The sequence below is a fragment of the Nerophis ophidion genome, linkage group LG08 (assembly GCF_033978795.1).
Source record: "Nerophis ophidion isolate RoL-2023_Sa linkage group LG08, RoL_Noph_v1.0, whole genome shotgun sequence".
Classification (NCBI taxonomy): Eukaryota; Metazoa; Chordata; class Actinopteri; order Syngnathiformes; family Syngnathidae; genus Nerophis; species Nerophis ophidion.
Window position 1 is genome coordinate 77,594,589 of NC_084618.1, and position 20,004 is coordinate 77,614,592.

The following is a 20,004-nucleotide window of genomic DNA, read 5'->3' on the forward strand; positions in this document are numbered from 1 at the left end:
GGCGACAGAGGTGAAGAAGTGACATCCTATAAAGACTGTTTATTTACACAGCCGACACCAACTACAACAACCATAAAATAGCACTTTTGTGACAGAGGCGAGGAAATAACTCCCGGTGAGAGTCCTTATACTTGAAAACCAACAGAAATCGTGTTTGGCGACAGAGGCAAGGAAATAACTTTTTATATAGGCCTTTTATTTAATCAGCCGATTAACATAGAAACCAACTAAAACCCACCACAAAGTAGCACTTTGGCGACAGAGGCGAGGAAATAACTCCCGTTGAGGGTCCTTATACTTGAAAACCAACAGAAACCGCGTTTGGCAACAGAGGCAAGGAAATAACTTCCTTTAAAGGCCGTTTATATACACAGCCGATCCTTATACTTTAACACCCACCTTCAAGTAGCACTTTGGCGACAAAGGTGAGGAAATAACTTCTTTCGAGGATCCTTATACTTTTTAGAACCAATAGAACCCAAGTTTGGTGACAGAGGCAAAAGAAATTACTTTTTTATAAAGGCCTTTTATTTACGCAGCCGATTTACTTTAAAACCAACTAAATCCCACCACAAAGTAGCCCTTTGGCAACAGAGGCGAGGAAATAACTCCTTTTGAGGGTCCTTGTACTTTAAAACCAACAAATTCCGCATTTGGCAACAGAGGCGAGGAAATAACTTACCATAAAAGTTTTTTTCCGTACGGAGTAGGTTTTCATACTTTATAACCAACTGAACCTCACATGAAGAAGCAGTTTGGCCACAGAGGCAGGGAAATAACTCATGTTGAGGATTATTGTGCTTTAAAACAAAAAAAAATCCACGTTTGGTCACAGAGGCGAGGAAATTACTTCCTATAAAGGCTGTTTATTTACGCAGCTCATTCTTATACTTTAAAACCAACTAAAACCCACCATAAAGTAGCACTTTGGCGACAGAGGCTAGGAAATAACTCCCGTTGAGAGTCCTTATACTTTAAAACTAAGAGAAATTGTGTTTGGCGACAGAGGCAAGGAAATAACTTTTTATATGGGCCTTTTATTTATGCAGCTGATTTACTTAGAAAACCAACTAAAACCCACCACGGAGTGGCACTTTGGCGACAGAGGCGAGGAAATAAATCCCGCTGAGGGGTCCTTTTACTTTTTAGAACCAACAGAACCCGAAGTTGGCGACAGGCAAGGAAATTACTTTCTATAAAGGCTGTTTATTTATGCAACCGATTATTATACTTTAAAACCAACTACAACCCAACACGAAGTAACACTTTAGCGACAGAGGCAAGGAAATAACGTCCGTTGAGAGTCCTTATACTTGAAAACCAACAGAAATCGCGTTTGGCGACAGAGGCAAGGAAATAACTTTTTCTAAAGGACTTTTATTTATGCAGCCAATTTACTTTAAAACCAACTAAAACCCACCACGAAGTAGCACTTTGGCGACAGAGGCGAGGAAATATCTCCCGCTGAGAGTCCTTATGCTTGAAAACCAACAGAAACCGCGTTTGGCGACAGAAGCAAGGAAATGACTTCCTATAAAAGCCGTGCATTTACGCAGCCAATACTTATACTTTTATACCAATTAAACCCACCATGAAGTAGCACTTTGGTGACAAACAACCTTCCCTAGTCATGGTACAGAAAAAAACTGTGGATATTATACATACTTTATAACCAACTGAACCTCACATGAAGAAGCAGTTTGGCCACAGAGGCAGGGAAATAACTCATGTTGAGGATTATTGTGCTTTAAAACCAAAAAATCCACGTTTGGCCACAGAGGCAAGGAAATGACTTCCAATAAAGGCCTTTTCTTTACACAGCTGATCTTTATACTTTAACACCAACTACACCCACCATGAAGTAGCACTTTAGTTACAGAGGCAAGGAAATAACTCCCGTTGAGAGTCCTTATACTTTCAAACCGTGTTTGGCGAAAGAGGCAAGGAAATGGCTTCCTATAAAAGCCGTGCATTTACGCAGCCAATACTTATACTTTTATACCAATTAAACCCACCATGAAGTAGCACTTTGGTGACAAACAACCTTCCCTAGTCATGGTACAGAAAAAAACTGTGGATATTGTAAAAAAAAAAAAAACGCCAACCACCATTAAAAAAAAAATATATATATATAAATTACATCCATTTAAATCCATTGCAAAACATGATGGGAAAAATGCAAAAAAAAAATAAATTATTCACACTTATGTTTGGTGCATTTTAGCTGCTTGATATTTTGGATTACTTACAAAACTTTAAGGACGCCGTCCAAAAAAGTAAACAAGGTAGGAGTTGAACTTCCATAAGCTCTTAATATACAATTTGAATATATATTATGATAATATGCACACACACATATATACATATACATACATACAATACATGAAAGTAGCAGAACACCTTCATGTTGCTTCCCATCCTACACAGTGGAGTTTTACAAGCCTTCTTCTTGGTAGGTTCCAAACACATGTTTTTGCTTCTCGCCGGGCAAAAGTTGTTGTGATAACTTAGAAACAATTTTTTCTAACAATAATTAATTTCAAACGGTACTACACTGCCTTTGAAAAAATACCGGTACTTGTTTTCTATGCGGCGCCGTACGGAGCTGAGGAGCATGTCGTCTGTGTCAGTGCGCACACAAGGAAAAACACAAATAATGGGCAATTGTAAAGAAGGTTCATAAAGTGCAATTTGGAGGTATTTGGGCATCAAAAGTATCCATAACGGTGACGCTTTTAATACTGTGCTTGAAAACATGCCACTACCAAAGAGGGCAAGATGACCGTATTACCATCTTTGCTTCAGACTTGGGTAAACATTTATATAACAGTCAAGCAGACCTGCAAAGTGAGTCTCAGCCCCCCTGCTGTTTGATGGATTGAAACTTTTATTAGTAGATTGCACAGTACAGTACATATTCCGTACAAGTGTGCACATTCAGATGCATACAGACGTGCACACAGCTGCTTGGCTTGGCGCCAACTATTAGCGGCATCAAAACCGCCCACGTAGCGCAAACTGCTGCAAGGTAAATGACTGGATTTCATAAGAAATCGCGACGATTCGTGTTTTACCTTTTAACAAATGTGTAGGCGTAGTATTGTTTTTACCATTCATCCATCCATCATCTTCCGCCTATCCGAGGTCAGGTCGCGGGGGCAACAGCCTAAGCAGGGAAGCCCAGACTTCCCTCTCCCCAGCCACTTCGTCTAGCTCTTCCCGGGGGATCCCGAGGCGTTCCCAGGCCAGCCGGGAGACATAGTCTTCCCAACGTGTCCTGGGTCTTCCCCGTGGCCTCCTACCGGTTGGACGTGCCCTAAACACCTCCCTAGGGAGGCGTTCGGGTGGCATCCTGACCAGATGCCCGAACCACCTCATCTGGCTCCTCTCCATGTGGAGGAGCAGCGGCTTTACTTTGAGTTCCTCCCGGATGGCAGAGCTTCTCACCCTATCTCTAAGGGAGAGACCCAAACTCATTTGGGCCGCTTGTACCCGTGATCTTATCCTTTCGGTCATGACCCAAAGCTCATGACCATAGGTGAGGATGGGAACGTAGATCGACCGGTAAATTGAGAGCTTTGCCTTCCGGCTCAGCTCCTTCTTCACCACAACGGATCGATCCAACGTCCGCATTACTGAAGACGCCGCACCGATCCGCCTGTCGATCTCACGATCCACTCTTCCCTCACTCGTGAACAAGACTCCTAGGTACTTGAACTCCTCCACTTGGGGCAGGGTCTCCTCCCCAACCCGGAGATGGCATTCCACCCTTTTCCGGGCGAGAACCATGGACTCGGACTTGGAGGTGCTGATTCTCATTCCGGTCGCTTCACACTCGGCTGCGAACCGATCCAGTGAGAGCTGAAGATCCCGGTCAGATGAAGCCATCGGGACCACATCATCTGCAAAAAGCAGAGACCTAATCCTGCGGTCACCAAACCGGAACCCCTCAACGCCTCGACTGCGCCTAGAAATTCTGTCCATAAAAGTTATGAACAGAATGGGTGACAAAGGACAGCCTTGGCGGAGTCCAACCCTCACTGGAAATGTGTTCGACTTACTGCCAGCAATGCGGACCAAGCTCTGGCACTGATCATACAGGAAGTGGACCGCCACAATAAGACAGTCCGATACCCCATACTCTCTGAGCACTCCCCACAGGACTTCCCGAGGGACACGGTCCAATGCCTTCTCCAAGTCCACGAAGCACATGTAGACTGGTTGGGCAAACTCCCATGCACCCTCAAGAACCCTGCCGAGAGTATAGAGCTGGTCCACAGTTCCACGACCAGGACGAAAACCACACTGTTCCTCCTGAATCCGAGGTTCGACTATCCGGTGTAGCCTCCTCTCCAGTACATCTGAATAAACCTTACCGGGAAGGCTGAGGAGTGTGATCCCACCATAGTTGGAACACACCCTCCGGCCCCCCTTCTTAAAAAGAGGAACCACCACCCCGGTCTGCCAATCCAGAGGTACCGCCCCCGATGTCCACGCGATGCTGCAAAAAATTGTTTTTACTAATGATTGTATTTCTCCTAAAGCACAGACCATAAATCATGAACAATTTCATAAAAAAGCCATAATCCTAGATTATGGCAGACTATAAGTAACATATAAAACTTTTTTTTTTTTTTTTAAATGCAACAAGAAAAACCCTAAGTGTTTAATTTGGACCTTAATGTGCTTAATGCAGGGGTAGGCAACCCAAAAATGTTAAAAGAGCCATATTGGACCAAAAACACAATGAAGAAATCTGTCTGGAGTCGCAAAAAAAATAAAAATAAAAGACTTATATACGACCCAAGAACACCAGACCTACTGTGAAGCATGGGGGTGGAAACATCATGCTTTGGGGCTGTTTTTCTGCTAAGGGGACAGGACGATTGATCCGTGTTAAGGAAAGAATGAATGGGGCCATGTATCGTGAGATTTTGAGCCAAAACCTCCTTCCATCAGTGAGAGCTTTGAATGGTTGACCAAATACTTATTTTCCACCATCATTTACAAATAAATTATTTTAAAATTCCTACAATGTGAATTCCTGGATTTTTTTTTCACATTCTGTCTCTCACAGTTGAAGTGTACCTATGATGAAAATGACAGACCTCTGTCATCATTTTGAGTGGGAGAACTTGCACAAATACTTTTTTGCCCCACTGTAAGTCTTACAATAATGGCAACACATGCCTGATTAGCACACAAATCAATAACATCAACAAAGCTCACCTTTGTGAATTCATGCACAGCATAAAACGTTTGGTGGACAAAATGAGACGAAGAAGGCGTGGCATACGACACGTCTTTCTCTGGCAACGGTTGATTTCAAGGGCCGCTGAAATTAGTAGGACAAACACATGATGAAACGGGTTAATTAGCTGGATTAGCCTACTATCAAAACGACTGTGTCGCAGGCTGACGCAAATCTTCATTGACAGAAATGTTGAAATTTTTCGGCACATTATCGCAACAGTCAGTAAAACTTCTCAGAGGGTGAGATAACTCCAGAAAATGATTGTCTATAGCAGGGGTGCCCATTACGTCGATGGCGAGCTACCAGTCGACCGCGGGGGGTGTGTCAGTCCATCTCCAGCCAGGCTTTTAAAAAAAATAGACCTAAAAATGAGTGATCATCAATCTTCACCAAGACGTCACTTAAATGACATTCACGGTACCGGAGGGTCTTGTGAGATGACGCTGGCTGCTGCAAGATCATTATTATGAAAATATGACCGAGAGGAAGGCGAGGAACACTTTTTATTTCAACAGACTCTCGCGCCGTACCTTCCGTCAAAACTCTAAAGGCCGACTGCACATTTCCTGTCTTCACAATAAAAGCCCTGCTTCGTGCTGCCTGCGCTAACTAAATACAGTGTCTCGGAAAACTGGCGTGCACAAGCGATCCCTCAGAAAGCTGGCGTGCACATCACTTGTGCACGCCAGCTTTCCGAGACTCTTATTTTGTTAGCGCAGGCAGCATGAAGCAGGGCTTTTATTGTGAAGATAGGAAATGTGCAGTCGGCCTTTAGAGTTTTGACGGCGCGAAAGTCTGTTGAAATAAAAAGTGTTTCTCGCCTTCCTCTCTGTCATTTTTTCCTAATAATGAACTGGCAGCAGCCAGCGTCATCTCACAAGACCCTCGGGTGCCGTGAATGTCAATCAAGCAAGCTACGGAATTTGCCGCCAATGTTTTTCTTGTAAAGTGTATGGAAGCTGGATGAATTAGATGCCAAAAACCAACCACTTTCATGTGGTATTGTACAGAAAGGACAACTTTTTTTCTCCTCCATTTGAAAATGTGGGCGTTATCATCATTACTGTCTGATTCCAATCAATGCGAGTCATCAGAATCAGGTAATACACCAACTTTTATTCTTGTCTTTGTGAAAGAAAGACATCTATATGTGTTACACATGCTTGTATTATCATTAAACACATTTAACTTGTTTACAAAAATGTCTCTTTCATAAATAAATAAATATAAATGATATATATAAATGAGGTAGATCCCCTCGAGTTGGTCAATTGAAAAGTAGCTCGCCTGCAGAAAAAGTGTGGGCACCCCTGCTCTATAGGATTCATCAACATTTTTGCAAGCTGGCTAACGTTTTGCTGTGGTCTGGAACAACACGGCACACTAACCACTAGCAGAAATTGAAATTAAGAAATGCAGCCAATATTACATACAGATAATGTGTCGTGAAACATGGAAAAATCAACTAAACGCACAGAGGACATAAGTAAAGGAAATTAAATGAGTTAAAAAATACCTACAAACGAGGCATAATGATGCAATATGTACATACAGCTGGCCTAAATAAAATAGCATGTTAGCATGGACTAGCTTGCAGTCATGCACTGACTTGTTATGCATGCCTGATTAGCACTGCATAACAAGTCAATAACATCAACAAAGCTCACTTTTGTGAATTCACGCACAGCATGAAACGTTTGGTGGACAAAATGGGACAAAGAGGGCGCGGCATACGACACGTCTTTTTGTGGCAACGGTTGATTTCAAGGGCCGCTGAAATCAGTGCGGACAAACACATGATGTAACTGGATAATTAGCTGTATTACTGGCTAACGTTTGCTGTGGTCTGGAACAATTATCAGAAATGCAGCCAATGTTACACAGAGATAATGTGTCATGAGACATGGAAAAATAAACTAAATGCACAGAGTACATAAGTAAAGGAGATTCAATGAGCTCAAATACACCTACAAATGAGGCATAATGATGCAATATGTACAGCACAGCATAAAACGTTTGGTGGACAAAATGGTGCAAAGAAGGCGTGGCATAAAACACGTCATTCTGTGGCAACGGTTGATTTGTACCAAAATATCGGTATCAGGACAACCCTACTCACAGCTTGACAACGACTCGAGTATCACAGACTCATGTGTGCCCGATGGAAAGTCGAGTTTAACTGTGTGGATGCACACCTGCTATTCACTCATTCACCCGTGCTCGATGAACGCTCGAATTTCGCTGACTCATTAGTTGACGGAGACTGGTTTCTATCAACGCGCAGATTGTAAAAGACTTGACTTTCACCGATTCACCTGTGCTTGATGAAGACTCCAAGTTCATCGACTCAAAGGTTGACTAAGACTCGTGTTTTTCACTGACTCACCGATTGACAAATATACGCCAAATTTCACTGACTCGGGTTGATGAAGACTTGAGTTTCACTGACTCGCCGATTGATGAATACGCCTAATTTCACTGACTCGGGTAGATGAAGACTTGAGTTTCACTGACTTACCGATTGACGAATACGCCAAATTTCACTGACTTGGGGTGATGAAGACTTGAGTTTCACTGACTCACCGATTGATGAATACGCCAAATTTCACTGACTCGGGTAGATGAAGACTTGAGTTTCACTGACTCACCGATTGATGAATACGCCAAATTCCATTGACTCAGGTTGATGAAGACTTGAGTTTCACTGACTCGCCGATTGATGAATACGCCTAATTTCACTGACTCGGGTAGATGAAGACTTGAGTTTCACTGACTTACCGATTGACGAATACGCCAAATTTCACTGACTTGGGGTGATGAAGACTTGAGTTTCACTGACTCACCGATTGATGAATACGCCAAATTTCACTGACTCGGGTAGATGAAGACTTGAGTTTCACTGACTCACCGATTCATGAATACGCCAAATTTCATTGACTCAGGTTGATGAAGACTTGAGTTTCACTGACTCACAGATTAATGAATACGCCAAATTTCACTTACTCGGGTTGATGAAGAGTTGAGTTTCACTGACTCACCGATTGATGAATATGCCAAATTTCAATGACTCGGGTTGATGAAGACTTGAGTTTCACTGACTCGCCGATTGATGAATACGCCTAATTTCACTGACTCGGGTAGATGAAGACTTGAGTTTCACTGACTTACCGATTGACGAATACGCCAAATTTCACTGACTTGGGGTGATGAAGACTTGAGTTTCACTGACTCACCGATTGATGAATACGCCAAATTTCACTGACTCGGGTAGATGAAGACTTGAGTTTCACTGACTCAGCGATTGCCGAATACGCCAAATTTCACTGACTCGGGTTGATGAAGACTTGTGTTTCACTGACTCACCGATTGATGAATACGCCAAATTTCATTGACTCAGCTTGACGAAGACTTGAGTTTCACTGACTCACAGATTAATGAATACGCCAAATTTCACTTACTCGGGTTGATGAAGAGTTGAGTTTCACTGACTCACCGATTGATGAATATGCCAAATTTCAATGACTCGGGTTGATGAAGACTTGAGTTTCACTGACTCACCGATTGCAGAATACGCCAAATTTCACTGACTCGGGTTGATGAAGACTTGTGTTTCACTGACTCACCGATTGACGAATACGCCAAATTTCACTGACTTGGGTTGATAAAGACTTGAGTTTCACTGACTCACCGATTGATGAATACGCCAAATTTCACAGACTCGGGTAGATGAAGACTTGATTTTCACTGACTCACCGATTCATGAATACGCCAAATTTCATTGACTCAGGTTGATGAAGACTTGAGTTTCATTGACTCACAGATGAATGAATACGCCAAATTTCACTTACTCGGGTTGATGAAGAGTTGAGTTTCAGTGACTCACCGATTGATGAATACGCCAAATTTCAATGACTCGGGTTGATGAAAAGTTGAGTTTCACTGACTCACCGATTGATGAATACGCCAAATTTCATTGACTCGGGTTGATGAAGACTTGAGTTTCACTGACTCGCCGATTGATGAATACGCTAAATCTCACTTACTCGGGTTGATGAAGACTTGAGTTTCACTGACTCACTGATTGACGAATACACCAAATTTCACTGACTCGGGTTGATGAAGACTTGAGTTTCACTGACTCACCGATTGATGAATTAGCCAAATTTCACTGACTCGGCTTGATGAAGACTTGAGTTTCACTGATTTACCAATTGACAAATACGCCAAATTTCACTGACTCGGGTTGATGAAGACTTGAGTTTCACTGACTCACCGATTGAAGAATACGCCAAATTTTACTGACTCGGGTTGATTAAGACTTGAGTTTCACTGACTTGTGTTCCCTATAAAGAGTCAGCTTGACAAAAACTCAAATTTAACCGATCCACTAACTCACGGGTTGACAAACACTTGAATGAATGACAAAGATTTAAGATTGACTGACTCTCGGGTTAACAAAGACTCGAGTTTCACCGACTCTGTGGTTACACAGGATTGGAACAACACTTTGCAATGTTTTTGCAAATCTTTTAAGTCAAACTGTGCACAAACACATGACAAATGGAAAGTGCGCTGTTGAAAAAACAACACAGGCTTTTAATGAGTGAGTCAGTCTCACTGTTAGTCTAGTCTCTAGTGTGTCATTGGGACCACCTGGGTTACAATGACTCGGCTCGCCATCCAGACTTGGGAATCCAGCTAATGAAAGAATTCAAGTGGGTGGCTCGAGTGGGTTTACAGTACCTTAGAATTAATAAACAAGTTGTCAATAATACGTATAGTAGTGTTTTGCTTAGTTAAAGCTGGTTTTCTATACACAAAACCCAAAACCAATGAAGTTGACACGTTGTGTAAATGGTAAATAAAAACAGAATACAATGATTTGCAAATCCTTTTCAACTTATATTCAATATAAGTTGAAAGACAATATTCAAAGACAAGATAGTTATTATTCAAACTGGGAAACTTCATTTTTTTTTTGCAAATAATCATGAACTTAGAATTTAATGGCAGCAACACATTGCACAGGGTTATTTTCATTTTCACCACTGTGTTCAATCAATCAATCAATCAATCAATGTTTATTTATATAGCCCCAAATCACAAATGTCTCAAAGGACTGCACAAATCATTACGCCTACAACATCCTCGGAAGAACCCACAAAAGGGCAAGGAAAACTCACACCCAGTGGGCAGGGAGAATTCACATCCAGTGGGACGCCAGTGACAATGCTGACTATGAGAAACCTTGGAGAGGACCTCAGATGTGGGCAACCCTCCCCCCCCTCTAGGGGACCGAAAGCAATGGATGTCGAGCGGGTCTAACATGATACTGTGAAAGTTCAATCCATAGTGGCTCCAAGACAGCAGCGAGAGTCCCGTCCACAGGAAACCATCTCAAGCGGATCAGCAGCGTAGAGATGTCCCCAACCGATACAGGCGAGCGGTCCATCCTGGGTCCCGACGAGCGGTCCATCCTGGGTCTCGACTCTGGACAGCCAGTACTTCATCCATGGTTATCGGACCGGACCCCCTCCACAAGGGAGGGGGGGACATAGGAGAAAGAAAAGAAGCGGCAGATAAACTGGTCTAAAAAGGAGGTCTATTTAAAGGCTAGAGTATACAGATGAGTTTTAAGGTGAGACTTACATGGTGAGACTTACATGGCCTTTCCTTTAAACACCACTCAGTAAATGTTTGGGAACTGAGGAGACCAATATTTGAAACTTTTCAGGTGGAATTCTTTCCCGTTCTTGCTTGATGTACAGCTTAAGAACTTCAACAGTCCGGGGTCTCCGTTGTGGTATTTTAGGCTTTATATTTTGCCACACATTTTCAATGGGACACAGGTCTGGACTACAGGCAGGCCAGTCTAGTACCCTCTCTTTTACGATGAAGCCACGCTGTTGTAACACGTGGCTTGGCATTGTCTTACTGAAATAAGCAGGGGCGTCCGAGATAACGTTGCTTGGATGGGAACATGTGTTGCTCCAAAACCAGCATGTACCTTTCCGCATTAATGGTGCCTTCACAGATGTGTAAGCTACCCATACCCTAGACACTAATACACCCCCATACCATCACAGATGCTGGCTTTTGAACTTTGGGCCTATAACAATCCGGATGGTTCTTTTCCTCTTTGTTCCGGAGGACACCACGTTCACCATTTCCAAAAACAATTTATAATGTGGACTCGTCAGACCACAAACCATTTTTCCATTTCGTATCAGTCCATCTTAGATGAGCTCAGGCCCAGCTAAGCCGGCGGCGTTTCTGGGTGTTGTTGATAAATGGCTTTCGCTTTGCATAGTAGTTTTAACTCGCACTTACAGATGTAGCGACAAACTGTAGTTACTGACGGTGGTTTTCTGAAGTGTTCCTGAGCTCATGTGGTGATATCCTTCACACAGTGATGTCGCTTTTTGATGCCCGGGGGATGGAAGGTTCGTAATATAATGGTTTACGTGCAGTGATTTCTCCAGATTCTCTGTACCTTTTGAATATATAACAGACCGTAGATGGTGAAATCCCTACATTCCTCACAATAGCTGGTTGAGAAATGTTGTTCTTAAACTGTTTGGACAATTTGCTCACGCATTTGTCACAATTCTTGTTTGTGAACGACTGAACATTTCATGGAAGCTGCTTTTATAGCCAATCATGGCACCCACCTGTTCCCAATGAGCCTGTTCACCTGTGGGATGTTCCACATAAGTGTTTGATGAGCATTCCTCAACTTTCTCAGTCTTTTTTGCCACTTCTGTCAGCTTTTTTTTTTTTTCAAACAGTCTATTCAATTGAATATAGCTTGAAAATGATTTGCCAATCATTGTATTCAGTTTTTATTTACCATATTTACAAGCTTTCACTGGTTTTGGGTTTTGTGTATTACACCATGCCCTACCAAAGCTATAATTGCATATCATCTCATTTTTACTGCCAACTATCCGATTTTATTTTCTACAGAAATGTTCGCTGTACAAGAAATGTTGCTGCAATGCGATACCGCTTTTTATCTTTTTCTCGGGGCCGGGGGAAGATGTTTCATTAGTGTGGTCAGCCAGGCGTGTAATAATCAGTGCCACCCGTCCAGCTTTCATATAAAAACTTTTTGCCAACCATTAAGATCAAGGTCTCTCTTTTTCATCCCAACATCCTCCGGCAGCTTCTCGCCTGCTCAATACCGCCTTTTGTCCGCCTTAATCTGTGGATCCCTCACAGCGCCAATTTTGAGTTTCACGGACCGGAGAAGACTGAAGGTTAACCGACAAACCCCCGTGCTCAATGAAAACTGAAATTTCACCAACTCACGGATTGACAAAGACTCAAGTTTCACTGACACATTTGTACTCAACGAAAACCTAAGTTTCACCGACTCACGTGTGCTTGATAAACTTGAATTTGGCTGATTTATGGGTTGAAAAATAATAGTTTTTACACACTTGGAATTATGCGATGAAAACAGACGACTTATAGCTGTGAAGGGTGCTGGAACAAAATGTCCTCTACAATGCGCGTCATCATACCGCGACGTTTTAGCATGATATTTCCGCGCGAAAAATTTAAAATTGCAACTTAGTAAACTAAAAAGTGCTGTATTGGCATGTGTTGCAATGTTAATATTTCATCATTGATATAAATTGTAGTCAGCTGGAGGCGTGTCTTGTCTTAATGAAATCAAACAATGGATGTCCGCTAACTTTTTGCAACTCAACGCCAAAAAAACGGAAATGCTGATTATCGGTCCTGCTAGACACCGAACTCTATTTAATAATACAACTCTAACATTTGACAACCAAACAATTAAACAAGGCGACACGGTAAAGAATCTGGGTATCATCTTTGACCCAACTCTCTCCTTTGAGTCACACATTAAAAGCGTTACTAAAACGGCCTTCTTTCATCTCCCTAATATCGCTAAAATTCGCTCCATTCTGTCCACTAAAGACGCCGAGATCATTATCCATGCGTTTGTTACGTCTCGTCTCGACTACTGTAACGTATTATTTTCGGGTCTCCCCATGTCTAGCATTAAAAGATTACAGTTGGTACAAAATGCGGCTGCTAGACTTTTGACAAGAACAAGAAAGTTTGATCACATTACGCCTGTACTGTATATACCTTTATATACATATATACATGCATATATACCTATACTGTATATACCTTTATATACATATATACATACATATATACCTATACTGTATATACCTTTATATACATATATACATACATATATACCTATACTGAATATACCCCTTATATACATATATACATACATATATACCTGTACTGGCTCACCTGCACTGGCTTCCTGTGCACTTAAGATGTGACTTTAAGGTTTTACTACTTACGTATAAAATACTACACGGTCTAGCTCCATCCTATCTTGCCGATTGTATTGTACCATATGTCCCGGCAAGAAATCTGCCTTCAAAGGACTCCGGCTTGTTAGTGATTCCCAAAGCCCAAAAAAAGTCTGCGGGCTATAGAGCGTTTTCCGTTCGGGCTCCAGTACTCTGGAATGCCCTCCCGGTAACAGTTCGAGATGCCACCTCAGTAGAAGCATTTAAGTCTCACCTTAAAACTCATCTGTATACTCTAGCCTTTAAATAGACTCCCTTTTTAGACCAGTTGATCTGCCGTTTCTTTTCTTTTTCTTCTATGTCCCACTCTCCCCTGTGGAGGGGGTCCGGTCCGATCCGGTGGCCATGTACTGCTTGCCTGTGTATCGGCTGGGGACATCTCTGCGCTGCTGATCCGCCTCCGCTTGGGATGGTTTCCTGCTGGCTCCGCTGTGAACGGGACTCTCGCTGCTGTGTTGGATCCGCTTTGGACTGGACTCTCGCGACTGTGTTGGATCCATTGTGGATTGAACTTTCACAGTATCATGTTAGACCCGCTCGACATCCATTGCTTTCCTCCTCTCCAAGGTTCTCATAGTCATCATTGTCACCGACGTCCCACTGGGTGTGAGTTTTCCTTGCCCTTATGTGGGCCTACCGAGGATGTCGTGGTGGTTTGTGCAGCCCTTTGAGACACTAGTGATTTAGGGCTATATAAGTAAACATTGATTGATTGATTGATTGATAAAAACTATCAGACTGCGTGGTCGGTAGTAGTGGGTTTCAGTAGGCCTTTAACATTCAAAGAGAAAAGGCTTGATTAGGGATATGGCGGCCATCCTCCTCCTCGCAGCCGAGTCGCCACCGTGTCGAAAGTAGCAACGTGTGCCCCTCCCAAACGTAAAGAAGATTCCCGTGCCAAGCGAACCGCTCCGTTTCCATTCGCCATAATCCAGGAGAGTGCCTTTGTGACGCGATAACATCCCGACAACTTCCGCGCTCGGCCAGATAAGCCTGCTATGCACCAACAAGACGGGAAGCGATTTGGGATATCAGACTTTCAAAGCAGCTTTTAATCACCCCGCAGCCTTTTTCCTCCCCCACCACCGCCGGCGCTCCGCCTCTTCTTAAATGAAGACCTGTCCACTTCAAAAGGCAACGCCAGATTAGCCTTTTGATCCACCTAAGCTCCTTATTACTGTATAGCGAAGAGATGAAGGATGTGAGCAGCAACAATGCATCATCTGTATGCACTGCTGGCGCCGATACAACATAAAGAGGCCGTCCGGATATACGAGCGGCTTCCTAGCGTATCTGGAGCGCCAGATGATGAGGAGATAAAAAAAAGGAGGGGGGGAGAGGGAGAGGGAACGAAGAAAAAGGAAACCAGAGAGAGCCCACTTGGCCCGAGCGCCGAATAGAAAACGTGAAGGAGGAACAACACGAGGGAGACAGACGGGAGCGGAGACACTTTGATTTATTTCAGCTCCAAAAAAGAGAGGAGAGAGTTGATGATGTTAGTTCCCATAAAAAAAAAAAAGACAGTAATTGTCGGGTTTGCTTCACAGCTAAAACATGGCCAAGGAAAACAATAACATCTTTTGAAGTCTTCAAGCTCCCTCTTTATAACAAGATTTCAACTAAATAATCAATCAATTAAAAAGAAAAAGGCCAACTTTGAGGCAGAGTGAAACATTTAAAAAGAAACCTGAATGGAGGATTAGGGCCACACGCACAAGAGGAACATACTGATGATGTCATGCTTACAAGAATGAAGTCGGAATGTCACAAGAAAAACATGATTTTTTTTTACAATAATAGTTATAATATGAGAAAAAGGGCAGAATTTTACATCAAATGAGTGAAAATTGTAATGATTTGTAAACATTTTTGAGGGAAAAAAAAGCTGTAATAAAGAAGAAATATTACAAGAAAAAGTTCAAATTTTAATGTAATGAATTGTATCTTTACGAGGAAAAAATACAGAATGTTAAAATATTATTATTGTCAGGCTTGCCACTGGAAGTTTGTTTGTGTTTTTGTTTTTCCTCTGTGTGTGTTTAGTATTTCCTGTTTTTAGTTCCTGTCAGCGCTCTTATTTTGTCTGTTTCCTGTTTTTTCCACTGTGCGCTGTTTTCCCCTAGCCACACCTGGTGTCTATCAGCCCACTCCTATTTTACCTGCTTTGTTCTCCAGTGTTTTCATATTATAAGTACGACTTCCGTTTCTTGCTCAATACCTGCTAGCTTCCACGCTAGGCCTTTTTGTTTGTTATCCGCCCACGTGCGCGCTTTTTGTTTGCACCCTTTGTTTGTTTTTTGTCTTACTGTTTTAAATTATATCATGTTTTCTCCCTCCATGCCTGCCTCCTTCTCTGCATCTTGGGGTTCGTCACAAACCAACTCTGACGATTAAAGAGAAACTGGGCACACTTTTAAATTAATAAAGTCAAAATGTTACTTAAAACATGTAATTTTACAAGATAAAAAGTGTAATGTTATATGGAAGTAAGAAGAAATATTACTAGAAAAAGTCCGAATTTTAATTAAAGTCGGAATGTCACAAGAAAAAACATGTTGTTTTTTTTTTTACAATAATAGGTATTATATGAGTAAAACGGCAGAATTTTACATCAAATGAGTGAAAATTGTAATGATTTGTAAACATTTTTGAGGAAAAAAAAAGCTGTAATAAAGAAGAAATATTACAAGAAAAATTTGTAATTTTAATGTAATGAATTGTATCTTTACGAGGAAAAAAATACAAAATGTTAAAATATTATTATTGTCAGGCTTGCCACAGGAAGTTTGTTTGTGTTTTTGTTTTTCCTCTGTGTGTGTTTAGTATTTCCTGTTTTTAGTTCCTGTCAGCGCTCTTATTTTGTCTGTTTCCTGTTTTTTACCCTCAGATACGGCTAATTGGCACCTAGCCACACCTGGTGTCAATCAGCCCAATCCTATTTTACCTGCTTTGTTCTCCAGTGTTTTCTTATTATAAGTACGACTTCTGTTTCGTGCTCGAAACCTGCTAGCTTCTACGCTAGGCCTTTTTGTTTGTTATCCGCCCACGTGCGCGCTTTTTGTTTGTACCCTTTGTTTGTTTTTTGTCTTAGTGTTTTAAATTATATCATGTTTTCTCCCTCCATGCCTGCCTCCTTCTCTGGATCTTGGGGTTCGTCACAAACCAACTCTGACGATTAAAGAGAAACTGGACACACTTTTAAATGAATGAAGTCAAAATGTTACTTAAAACATGTAATTTTACAAGACAAAAAGTGTAATGTTATAGGGAAGTAAGTAGAAATATTACTAGAAAAAGTTCTAATTTTAATTAAATAAAGTCGGAATGTCACAAGAAAAAACAAGTTGTTTTTTTTACAATAATAGTTATAATATGAGAAAAAGGGCAGAATTTTACATCAAATGAGTGAAAATTGTAATGATTTGTAAACATTTTTGAGGAAAAAAAAGCTGTAATAAAGAAGAAATATTACAAGAAAAAGTTCTAATTTTAATGTAATGAATTGTATCTTTACGAGGAAAAAATACAGAATGTTACAATATTATTATTGTCAGGCTTGCCACTGGAAGTTTGTTTGTGTTTTTGTTGTTCCTCTGTGTGTGTTTAGTATTTCCTGTTTTTAGTTCCTGTCAGCGCTCTTATTTTGTCTGTTTCCTGTTTTTTTACCCTCAGCTACGGCTGATTGGCACCTAGCCACACCTGGTGTCAATCAGCCCACTCCTATTTTACCTGCTTTGTTCTCCAGTGTTTTCATATTATAAGTACGACTTCCGTTTCTTGCTCGATACCTGCTAGCTTCCACGCTAGGCCTTTTTGTTTGTTATCCGCCCACGTGCGCGCTTTTTGTTTGCACCCTTTGTTTGTTTTTTGTCTTACTGTTTTAAATTATATCATGTTTTCTTACTCCATGCCTGCCTCCTTCTCTGCATCTTGGGGTTCGTCACAAACCAACTCTGACGATTAAAGAGAAACTGGGCACACTTTTAAATGAATAGAGTCAAAATGTTACTTAAAACATGTAATTTTACAAGACAAAAAGTGTAATGTTATAGGGAAGTAAGTAGAAGTATTACTAGAAAAAGTCCTAATTTTAATTAAATAAAGTCGGAATGTCACAAGAAAAAACAAGTCGGTTTTTTTACAATAATAGTTATAATATGAGAAAAAGGGCAGAATTTTACATCAAATGAGTGAAACTTGTAATGATTTGTAAACATTTTTGAGGAAAAAAAAGCTGTAATAAAGAAGAAATATTACAAGAAAAAGTTCTAATTTTAATGTAATGAATTGTATCTTTACGAGGAAAAAATACAGAATGTTAAAATATTATTATTTTCAGGCTTGCCACTGGAAGTTTGTTTGTGTTTTAGTTTTTCCTCTGTGTGTGTTTAGTATTTCCTGATTTTAGTTCCTGTCAGCGCTCTTATTTTGTCTGTTTCCTGTTTTTTCCACTGTGCGCTGTTTTCCCCTAGCCACACCTGGTGTCTATCAGCCCACTCCTATTTTACCTGCTTTGTTCTCCAGTGTTTTCATATTATAAGTACGACTTCCGTTTCTTGCTCGATACCTGCTAGCTTCCACGCTAGGCCTTTTTGTTTGTTATCCGCCCACGTGCGCGTTTGTTGTTTATACCCTCTGTTTGTTTTTTGTCTTACTGTTTTAAATTATATCATGTTTTCTTACTCCATGCCTGCCTCCTTCTCTGCATCTTGGGGTTCGTCATAAACCAACTCTGGCAATTAAAGACAAAATGTTATTTAAAACATGTAATTTTACAAGATAAAAAGTGTAATGTTATAGGGAAGTAAGTAGAAATATTACTAGAAAAAGTCCTAATTTTAATTAAATAAAGTGTGATAATTATGAAAACAAATCCATAATTTTACGAAAGAAAAGAAAATACAACATTTTACGAGTTTAAACTGGTAATAACTTGACAATACAAAAGTGAAGTAAAAAAAATTAAAAAATAAAACGAAAATAATTGGAATAAAAACACATTTTTGTGGGAATACTGTCATAAAATAACGAGTCGCAATTTTACAAAAAATAAACTTGTGTTAAACAAAGCCATGATAGTATGAGATTTTAAACACAAACATCAATCAGTCAATCAATGTTTATTTAATATAATATTTATTTATATAGACCTAAATCACAATTGTGATTTAGGTCTATATAAATAAATATTACAAATACATGTATAATGTATTTGTAATATCTATAATAATATATTAATTAGTGTAATATTAACAATTAATTAATGTAGCATTCATAACATTGTATTATTATCCAATATTACAAATACATTTATAACGTATTTGTAATATTTATAATAATGTATTAGAGATAGGGTGAGAAGCTCTGCCATCCGGGAGGAACTCAAAGTAAAGCCGCTGCTCCTTCACATAGAGAGGAGCCAGATGAGGTGGTTCGGGCATCTGGTCAGGATGCCACCCGAACGCCTCCCTAGGGAGGTGTTTAGGGCACGTCCAACCGGTAGGAGGCCACGGGGAAGACCCAGGACACGTTGGGAAGACGTGTCCTGGGTCTTCCCCGTGGCCTGGGAACACCTCGGGATCCCCCGGGAAGAGCTAGACGAAGTGGCTGGGGAGAGGAAAGTCTGGGCTTCCCTGCTTAGGCTGCTGCCCCCGCGACCAGACCTCGGATAAGCGGAAGAAGATGGATGGATAATAATGTATTAATTATTGTAATATTACATATGTATTAAATAATTAATGTAATATTTATAATAATGTATTAATTAATCAATATTACATATACATTTGTAATATTGGAAAAATTAAGTAGTGTTGTCAAAATCCATCCATTATTCTTATATCCTCTGCAGAGTGACTCTAAAACATGTTTAAAAAGTGCACACATGCAGTATTCTCTTCTTTCCTCATTTTTTTGCTCATGTAGCAGACTAAAAAAAAAGATATTCAATTGTAATTCATCATAATTCAATGTGGATAATTTGATTCAATATTTTGTTTGACAGTGTGAGAATAAAGCCATGATTTTTTTAACAAAAAAACCCAGACATTTTTACGAAAATATACGTTGTTTTTAGGGAAATGGTCAGAATTTAAAGCGTAACATTATCACTAGACCTATGTAAGCGTCAATATATACCTTGATGTTTAGTTTTTCCTCTGTGTGTGTTTAGTATTTCCTGTTTTTAGCACTCTTATTACGTCTGTTTCCTGTTTTTCCCCTGTGCGCTGTTTTCCCCTCAGCTGCGGCTGATTGGCACCTAGCCACACCTGTTGTCAATCAGCCTGCTCCTATTTTACCTGCTTTGTTCTCCAGTGTTTTCATATTATAAGTACGACTTCTGGTTCTTGCTCGATACCTGCTAGCTTCCACGCTTGGCCTTTT